Source organism: Thermobia domestica, unplaced genomic scaffold (assembly GCF_964235325.1).
Source record: "Thermobia domestica unplaced genomic scaffold, izTheDome1.hap1.1 HAP1_SCAFFOLD_430, whole genome shotgun sequence".
Taxonomy (NCBI): domain Eukaryota; kingdom Metazoa; phylum Arthropoda; class Insecta; order Zygentoma; family Lepismatidae; genus Thermobia; species Thermobia domestica.
The window spans coordinates 29190-39547 of record NW_027656140.1 but is presented as its reverse complement, the minus strand read 5'-3'; the positions used below and the strand labels follow the sequence as shown (position 1 = coordinate 39547).

At 32.0% G+C, this 10358-nt stretch overlaps 1 long non-coding RNA gene across 1 annotated transcript; it reads right to left on the bottom strand.

The window, feature by feature from the left end:
* Positions 1 to 208: 208 nt before the first annotated feature.
* On the bottom strand, positions 209 to 9758 carry LOC145676857 (uncharacterized). Its single transcript, XR_014129492.1, has 4 exons — positions 9632 to 9758; positions 1671 to 1743; positions 1136 to 1232; positions 209 to 444 (listed from the first exon to the last, which is right to left on the bottom strand). It is a non-coding gene; the product is annotated as an uncharacterized LOC145676857 (long non-coding RNA).
* Between the last annotated feature and the right edge of the window lie 600 nt (positions 9759 to 10358).

The window sequence follows — 10358 nt, the reverse complement described above, 5'->3', positions numbered from 1 at the left end:
TGCAACTTAAGAAAATTAAAAAATGCAATTTCAAAAACACAAAATGTAGAATGGAAAGTTAAAAAATCAAATTTGCGAAATTAAAAGTGTATCTTTGAAAAAATAAAAAAAATGTTTTGAAAAAATTTTTCTGCACACGTTCATGAAATTCTGTTAATTGTAAAATTCAATTCTTCATAATTGTTATTTTTGTGTAATTAATCATCTTATATATTCTTTATATTTGTTTTTATTAGAATAAAATCTTGTTGTTTTATTAATTCATCTATGTAAGTAACAACTATTTTTATTTCTGTTTATTAAGAAGTTTACAGTTTGACAAAAAAAAATGTGTATGAACACTTACCGCCGCTGGAAGACAGGAAATCCTTATCTAAATGTTCTTAGATGACGAATAAAATATGAGTGTGGTAAATTCACAGTTGATGATGAAACACTTGAATGCTGTAATAATAAAGAAAAGACAATATTACTTTTTATGAAATTATATTTCAGTATAAAAATTTGAAAATGTGTATTACTAAACTGTAGAAATTAATCTGCAAGCATTTAATTATGGTGCATCCTACAAAAAATTTTAAGCGGTGTTAACAAAAACTGCATGCTGAATAAACTTACATGTATATTGTGAACAAAAAATAAATTCAAAGAAAGATTTATGGAAGAAAAATACATGCACGAAACAAATTGCATGACAAAAAAAACTGTATGTTGCAAATGGAAACATGTTACAGAGTTTATGTTGCGCAAACAAATGCTGGTTCTCAAAGAAATAACTGATGGAAAATAATTCTTTCAAAGTAATCTGCATGCTAAAAACTTACAAAATAATGCACGCTCTCAAAGAAATAAGTGATGCAAAATAATTCTTTCAAAGTAATCTGCATGCTACATACTGTTACAAAATAATGCACGCTTTCAAAGAAATAACTGATGGAAAAATAATTCTTTCATAAAGTAATCTGCATGCTACAAAATGTTACAAAATAATGCATGCTTTAAAAGAAATAACTGATGCAAAATAATTCTTTCAAAAAGTAATCTACATGCTACAAACTTCGTTACAAAAAAAAATAATGCATGTGAAAAAAATTCTTAAGCACAAACTATTATGTAAGTTGTCAATGATACTTACTTTACTTCTGTGAACTTTGATACTTTGGAATTCTAAATTCCGTTGCAACTTCTACTTAGTAGCTGCTTGCATTGAAGGTTATCTCCAATTAGTTGCCCTGAAACAAAAGAAACATTACTAAGTAACACTTGTAATTTATTTTCCTAATAGTTTTTATGAATTGTTTCTTATTTTTTCCTAATAAATTAGTCGAGCTTTTTGTGTGAGCACACTAAAGATGTTCCAAAAAATACTAATTATTTATTCTCTCATCTGCTACACAAACTCGTTTTTAATTATTTATTAGATCGTATGCCAAAGCATACTCGCTAGAACAGCTACGCTGTGATTATTTTATTTGTTCGTTTGGTGTGCAAACTCAATGTTAACTTTAATTTGATCGCTTCTTATTTTTATTGGTTCGTATGCCAGAGCATACTCCTAAGAGCAGCTAAACTTACAAAAATTTCTTATTTTACTATTTCGTATTATATTTAATAATACTCTTGCAGCAACATAGTTGCTCTATTTAAGTACAAAGGAATAAAAAAAATACCTTTGGTAACAGAAAAATATCCTGTTCCTCTAAGACTTCTGATGGTCACTTATGACAGTTTGCAAAGGGTAACCTAAAATATAACATAACATGTGTTAGAATGATATTTTGTACTATATATATTTGATATCTTATATACTAGTATACAATATGTTGTCATATGTATATTGTTGAAATATAGATAATGTTTAATGCGTATATATATAAAGGCACTAAGATTATATTAGCTAATTTATGACATGCAGTTATCTAAAGATATATTTCGGAAGCGACTGTAGTTATATTTGGTTCTATATAAGTAAAGGTTAGAATGAAGTTGTTTATTTCATAATATATATCTGTGATACTTTCAAATAGGAGTAGTGGGATAATAAGGTTGAAAACAGTTGGGCAGTCAAAAGATGAATAAAGTATATGTGAGTAAGCACACTAGATGGCAATGAAATTTTGTAAATTCACACTCTACGAGTGTGAGACCTAAAGGAAACATTCATAGAAGTTTAGAAAACATGGCTAAAGTTCAAAACAATATTAAGAGAGAAGTCAGAAGCAGTCATACATACATAAAAAACTTCAATTATTCATAGAAACAAAAGCATTCATAAAGACAAATGACAAAACATAAGAAGCAGGTTATAAGAGCATAGAAAGAAACAATAACATACATAAAGACATATGACAAAACATAAGAAACGGATTATAAGAGCATAGAAAGAAACAATAGCATACATAAAGACATATGACAAAACATAAGAAACGGATTATAAGAGCATAGAAAGAAACAATAACATACATAAAGACATATGACAAAACATAAGAAACGGACTATAAGAGCATAGAAAGAAACAATAGCATACATAAAGACAGATGACAAACATAAGAAACGGATTATAAGAGCATAGAAAGAAACAATAGCATACATAAAGACAGATGACAAACATAAGAAACGGATTTTAAGAGCATAGAAAGAAACAATAGCATACATAAAGACAGATGACAAAACATAAGAAACGGATTATAAGAGCATAGAAAGAAACAATAGCATACATAAAGACAGATGACAAACATAAGAAACGGGTTATAAGAGCCTAAAAAGAAACAATAGCACATACAGAAACATAAAAGGCATAGGATATACAGACCAATATCAAATAAGTTACAAGCACATACAGAAACATGAAAGGCATAGGATATACAGACAAAAAGGATAAGAATCCACGTACACCGGATACTAATAGATTGCAGTAGCGGGCAAACATCTTAAGAAATAGCAGTAGCCATAATACGTTACAAAACCATGTAAGGAATATAGTAAACAGAATAGAATAGCAACCAACCATGTTAAGAAATATATAATGCCAGCACAATAAAGAACACATACACCAGTGTTAAAAGACATCTACAAAGAGGGCGCACAATTAGAAATTCTAAGAGACATCTAATAATAATAGAATTGGTAACAGACATATAATAGCAAACAAGGGGGCAGAAAAAAACTTTCAAATAGCTTAAGCTTAGTTCAGGATAGAAACATAAACTAGTGTATGCAATAGTTAAAAGCACCACACTGGTCTAGCATTAATTAAGAACTAACAAACTTATTAGTTAGCGAGTAAAAGCAGGACATGAGCTCAAGTCATTTAGTTTAGGAAACATTTCAAGCGGACAAGATCTTAAAAGTTTAAATTAATTCAAAACAAATTATTCAAATCATGACCGTATTGGCGTTTAATAAGTATTGTAGGTCATTGGCGGTTGACGACTGAGGCAAATACAATAAATTAAATTTAGTTCACATTAGGAAGTACAATAATAGCAGGAATAGAAGTGGCGGCAAAGTAAAAGAGGAAATCATGTAGGACGACAAACAGAAAGAAAATATTTAGCGATTCATACCATGGAGACAATGAAGGACAGATATATATTACCTAACAAGTAAAGGTGGGTGGGTTAATCAAAGAGAAGCAAGAATATGTTAGCTAAAGCATAGTTGGAAAGACACCAAAGAAAGAGCGGATCAGGACGTAATTTATGTAAAATTTAATTGGAAGGCCATCAAAATTAGGGTAATTGGAATAGCTTGGGTTAGGACAGGTTACATAGAAAGTCGTCAGACCCAAGCAAGAGAAGATACTAATCTGTAAGAGATGGTTTGTTAAAGGACTTTACTTAGTTTTTACCTACTTCATCATTTTATACTATAGAAAGAGACAGACATGCAAGAGAAAAAAGAGAAATATTCAATAGAAATAAACCAACGAAAGAAAGAGACAATTTAGAAGCCGATCAATAAAGGAGTGAAATAGAAATAAATAAATGGGTGCAGATAGAACAATAGGTGAAATAGAAATCTAATAGCATAGAGCAAATAGGTAAAAATAGTTAAGAAGAAACACAAAGAAAAGAAATTTTGGTTAGAAAAAGGGCATACATGCAAAGGTAGACATAGAGAGAGAGAGAGAGAGAGAGAGAGAGAGAGAGAGAGAGAGAGAGAGAGAGAGAGAGGCATACATGCAAAGGTAGACATAGAGAGAGAGAGAGGCATACATGCAAAGGTAGACATAGAGAGAGAGAGAAAGAGAGGTCCAGAGATGGAGAGAAAGGTGCAGATAGGGAGATAAGGAGAGAGAGAGAAGTTCAGAGAGAGAAGTATAGAGGGAGGTCCAGAGAGGGAGGGAGAGAAGTTCAGAGAGAGAAGTATAGAGGGAGGTCCAGAGAGGGAGGGAGAGAGAGGTCCAGAGATGGAGTGAAAGGTGCAGATAGGGAGATAGGGAGAGAGAGAGAAGTTCAGAGAGAGGCATACATGCAAAAGTTTACATAGTAGTAGAAGAAATAAGGTTAGATTACAAGTGGAAGAAAAGAAATAACAGCAAAGCAACAAGCAGTACCAGATACTCGATAGTTCACATGCAACCAATAGTAGTAGTAGTATTAGTTGTTGTTGTAGTGGTGGTACTAGCAGTAGTATTAGTAGTAGTAGTAGTAGTAGTAGTAGTAGCAGAGGTAGTACTGATAGAGTACTAGTAGCAATAGTAATGGTGACAGTAATAATGCTAATAGTCGGTAGTAGTAGTATTAGTTGTTGTTGTAGTGGTGGTACTAGCAGTAGTATTAGTAGTAGTAGTAGTAGTAGTAGTAGCAGAGGTAGTACTGATAGAGTACTAGTAGCAATAGTAATGGTGACAGTAATAATGCTAATAGTCGGTAGTAGTAGTAGTAGTAGTATTAGTTGTTGTTGTAGTGGTGGTACTAACAGTAGTATTAGTAGTAGTAGTAGTAGTAGTAGTAGCAGAGGTAGTACTGATAGAGTACTAGTAGCAATAGTAATGGTGACAGTAATAATGCTAATAGTCGGTAGTAGTAGTATTAGTTGTTGTTGTAGTGGTGGTACTAGCAGTAGTATTAGTAGTAGTAGTAGTAGTAGTAGCAGAGGTAGTACTAATAGAATACTAATAGCAGTAGTGGCGGTGACAGTGGTAATACTAGTAGTCTGTAATAGTAGTAGTAGAGGTGGTAGTAGTAGTAGTAGCAGTGGTAGTACTGATAGAGTACTAGTAGCAATAGTGATGGTGACAGTGGTAATACTACTAGTCGGTAGTAGTAGTAGCGGTAGCTGTAGTACTAATAGCAGTAGTAATAGTGGTAGTAATAGTAGTAGCGGAGTAGCAATAGTAGTAGTAGTAATAATAGGAGTTCATGTAGCTTCAACGATCATGTGTTTTACATATATAAAGTATCTGTAATTCAGAACTTAGTTACTTAAGAACACAAGGTAAATACATATGTAACGGCCTCAGCTAATACAGATTTACTTTTAATTAGATACTTTCTGTTACATATACAATAAGTTTCCATATACGTAGACTCTCATTGAGTAAGCATTTATCTAATGTAGGGTTCCAGGGTAAGCATTCTACATTGAACTAAATTAGTGACTATTTATAAGAAAAAAGGCATGCCTAAATTTAATAATTATTATTGGTAAGCTTGAAAATGAGTCTTTACAATGTATCAGCTATATTTTCTGACAATATCAATAACTTGGCCCTAATACTGTTCTCAATAGAATCTGCAAATGTAAGTTGAAACTAAATTAAACAGTTTTTTCTTAGTTTTACATGTGTTAGTGTCTTGAACAATAGTATTCACATTGAACTGAAACAAGTGTTTCTGCTTCTATTATTCATATTGACTACTCCCTATACTTTCACAAATATTAACAGCGTGCAGTTCTTCCGTCAATGCTTATATTGAAATCTTCTAACTAAATGCGTATCCTACTTATAGTTAAAATTGCGTCCATTTAACTCGAATGCATAACATACTCAATAGTAAAATTGTGGGGCCGGTGCTAGGAATTCTTGGCTCCCTGTAGCGTTCTCATGACAAAAGCAAGTGTTTTGTATAAATTGTGGTAAACAAACAGCGTAATCGTGGCTTTCCCGGAGCTTCCTTCCACTTTCTATATACTTTTTTCATCAGCTTTCTTTGTAAAGCAAGTCAATATAAAAGATTCATTTCTCATGATCACCGTAAGCTGAAAGATACTGATTCTTTATCAAGTATACAAAATTCCCTCTGTCCCAATCTTAGGGGTGCTAAAGCGTTCATGTCCGGTCAAGTGTTTTCATAACAGTTTAAATCTTATATAAATTGTGGTGGGACCCCTCCCCTTTGGCTTACATTTGAAAGAAGATTGGTGAGTATTCTACGAAAGTCATAATTGCGGGACGCTAAACTAAAATATGTCATCTCATTATAATAGTAAATTTCAAAGAATAAGTTGTGATACGGTAGTATCAGACTCAATCTGTTATCCCTAGTTGTATGCAACCCAGGCTTACATACGTGCTTATCTAGTCTACATAACATTTCAGGCACTTTTCTATTAAATATATTCGATATCGTTCCCTAAACTATATGTATTTCTTCCCTGTATAGTTAAACCTCCTGTACGTTAAGCATTTTAAATGTCAAAATATACAAGTCTCGGCATGTCCTCAAATAAGTCATTATCCAAAGTGGGCTAGAAAATCTAAAATCTTAATTCCAATTCTATATGTATTTCTGAGTATTGTCCTGAACATCCCACTAATCAACCTTACAAGTATTGAGGAGTGCTATAACATTTTCTTGCTGGCGTCAAATATTTTAAGGAAGCTAAAGACTCTATTTGTTAATTAAGAAATTTCATTTAATTTTTGTCCATCTAAACAATTTCTCATTTGTATTATCAAACGGAAATAGATATAAAACAAATCGGGTACGCTAATATTCAAATATTACTGTAAACAAGGATGCAAAACACAATTTATGTATACTGTTCAACTTATTTTACACAAATACGGAACTAATAGCTAATTTGATAAGTCTGAAATAAAATTAAGTTTCAGGGAATACTAATTTCAAGCTGAATTCAATAAAGTCAAATAGTACGCTAACAAACAAAATTAAAACTAAAAATACAAAAGCTTACTATCTAAAATATATGTACTATAATTCGTTGTATCTAAAATTGTGTCTACGGTCCCTGTAATCATCACTACTTTTTAATAAAAATGTAACCTACAAACTAAAATACAATGTGATTAGTCTAAATAGCAAATCAGTACAACTCCTCCTTTATATAGCCTCAGTATTGATCAATTTGTCTTCATATCAAAATATTTTCTATATTTCTTTAATTGTCGGGAATCAGTGGTAGAGTGCTTACTTCGAAAGCAAACTATGGCATCATAACAATGTCCATAGATTTTTTTAGGGGTTCTATCTATTTTAAAGGAGCAAAACCACCACCGTCTCCCTCATAAGTTAGCAACTATAATTGCAAAAGTCGAAATTATTCCCCAGATCCCTATAACTGTGAGTTTTCCCGGGGAAAATGTTAAAACAATATGGTGCAGTAAACAAAGTTAAGGGGATTCTTTAAATTTGTTCTACCAATCTCCAAACTTTAAAATTCACGTGTGCCGTCCATTTTTAAAATTACTAACAGCCATCAGGATCTCAATCCAAACAAAGCAGCGCTACTAATTCAATAATATACGGGTGTATATATATTAAGTGCCTCATATAATCATACCGTTGGAGGGTCATGTCTCAAATAGCCATAACTTTAAAACTTATGTCTCCGACACTGGAGGTTCCCCATTTAAGAAAACTAATTACCTTAGTTCATACACTCTATCCAATTTCCTTAAGTGTCAATGCTACCTGTATTACGCTATTTTGAAAAGTCATGAATCTATTCGCTTTGTTTCACACTAAATTTTCTGACATCCAATAAATTAAAACTACTATTTCGCTCTACGCAATTTCTACTTTCATTTAAGCTCCTCCCCATAAAATTTAATTTTACATGTATCCAAAAGAGATATCATCTATAAAGTATTAAGCTTCCTTGGGGTAACATATAAGGCTTTAGCACGGTGGAGGTCCCCCCATCTTACTTCCTGTGGTTCATAAATATAATAAAATATAGGTCCATGTCTCATACAGCCTATCTGTTAAAAGTAATAATAATAAAACATGTTCCTTGCTAAGCAATTAACGTACACGTTTTAGTTGCGGGAGACCCACCTATGGGCAAACACCGCTAAACTGTGTCTCATATAGCTACAGTGTTGAATGAACTATATGCATTATCTAGGACTTTAAACGTAATTTTACTCAATAACCGTAAAATTAAAAGAGTACATTTTCGGGGAGTCATAATCAAGAAAAGATCTAAATTCAAATTCCGCTATCTTCAATTACAAGGCTAATATAATAAATAACAGTACGGTCAATAAGCGTAGACCCCTCTCATTATGCAGCGTGAAGCATCTAAGAAAAAATTAAAACTAGTAAACTTCAATCTAAAACGTCGACGGCATTTATTATACATAACACAGCTAAAAGTCAATCCATAACATTCTAGATGTTAATGCAAATTATGTACAAAGTACCGCAATTTCATCTCATGACTTGTCCCTAACTGGACACTCTTTATTTTTACTGCTACCATTAAAATAACCCCTTCGTTACTCACAAAATTTTAGAATTCAAAACCCTTAAAACTTAATTATTCTGTCACGGGGCAATTCCTGTAACACTGACAATGCTCCGTTTCATATAAAGTCAATACTTTATACAAAGCTATAATAAAAATACTATCGGTAAATGGAGTCGGCAATAAAAAAGTCTGATAACAACTGGCATCACAATTTGATGATCATATTACAAAATAAGGAAAACAAAACTAATGTTGATAAAGGGCTATGGGAGACAATCAAATAACTCATAGTTAATGTTCTTACACGTCATTCTCTTTGCTGAACGAAGGATTTTCTTTATATATAATCTCAAATTAATTCATAGTTAGAAAACCTTAAACACCAATGTGCTAAAGTAGTCAACGTAAAAGTAAAATCCGCATCTCACAGTGCTCATCTCCAATAAAATCACTTCAACAAATATCGTTTTCCTACAACCTTTGATTCTAATTCTGTACTGCATAATAATAAAATACAAAAATCTCCAAACGGAAAACAAAGTTTAAAATCAAACTCAAGATGTGCAAAAAAACTTCAACTCATAATAATAATAATAATAATAATAATAATAATAATAATAATAATAATAATAATAATAATAATAATAATAGAGCTTCTTTCATGCTAAGCTTTTAGCGTACGCGTCTTTGGCATTTAATTTTTATTCCTACGAAGCAATATTCAATTCAACTTTCCATTGCTTACAGTCATCAAAGTTTGTCCGTTTCGTTAAAAAAAAAAAAAAAAAAAAAAAAGCCTCGCTGCTGAAAGGGATGTTAAACACAAAATTAACTAAAGTCAACATGATGAAACAAATCTCTTTCAATAAAACAAAGTTTGAAAATGAAATATCAATTTCATGAATTAATCAATCTGCAATATTTAATTGTATATTTCCTATGTATAAATTAGTTAAAGTTTTCTTACCTTAATTCTGCATAAGCGCTGAAACAGTCTTCGTTGCCAATACTGGTAACCGCTGAAATCAAACACCCGAACTACCACTCCAACAAATTTTAATACAGCCTCACGATAAAACTTCTCTAAACCAAACGCAGTACTAAAGAATAATAAAACGGCTATGCTCGGTCGTGTTGTTATAAACCCCCAAATCCGTTCAATGTGATAGTTCATTCCCTCCCACTTCTCCCATCTATGACCAGTTACGAATGTCTTTCAGACGCCTGCACCATAATCATTTAAAAGAAAAAAATAAAGGATGGATAAAATTCGATTTCCTCATGTTTCATCAGCTATAATAAATGAGGGTTCAGTCTCCTGCCCTGTCCTGTTTTCTTGGATTGCACAAACACATCACACAATTGCTTGAATCTAGTCAGTTTACTTTATTTCTTTTCTACCCGACATGTTATTCAAAATATTGAATGAGGGTACACATAAAAGAGAAAATTTTGGGGACCTTTTGGTGGTTACTTAGCAATAACCCAGTAAATAACGACACCAATTAACGTAGTAGCTTTTTTTTCTTCCCTTAAATTAAATTTCATCCGTTTAGAGGTCGTTCCTTTCAATTCGTGTATTAGTACATAGTTAGAGGCGTCTTGCAGACATAAATCCATTCACATAAGTAAATCGTAAACACCATAAAGGATCAAGGTAAAAATCATAAACATCGTAAGGTTGTTCTTTCAGA